Raw genomic sequence first — 258 nt, forward strand, 5'->3', positions numbered from 1 at the left:
AAAAAAAACACGTCCATGCGATAGCGACAAAAAAACAAAACACATTTTCTCTGTTCCTTTATGGTCTGAATAAAGATTGCTTCACTTTGTGGAAATAGAAGTTGTTTGGAGCAAGTGGCATTTTATTGAAATTGGGACATGGACTAGCATGCTACACTAGCTCGCTATATAGCTGCTATGTTATGCTAGTTTTGAGCTATTTCAATTTTCATAAACATGAGATATCTGAGTTTATTTAAAATGTGTAAAGAGGTTCAT

This window comes from Doryrhamphus excisus, chromosome 7 (assembly GCF_030265055.1).
Source record: "Doryrhamphus excisus isolate RoL2022-K1 chromosome 7, RoL_Dexc_1.0, whole genome shotgun sequence".
Taxonomy (NCBI): domain Eukaryota; kingdom Metazoa; phylum Chordata; class Actinopteri; order Syngnathiformes; family Syngnathidae; genus Doryrhamphus; species Doryrhamphus excisus.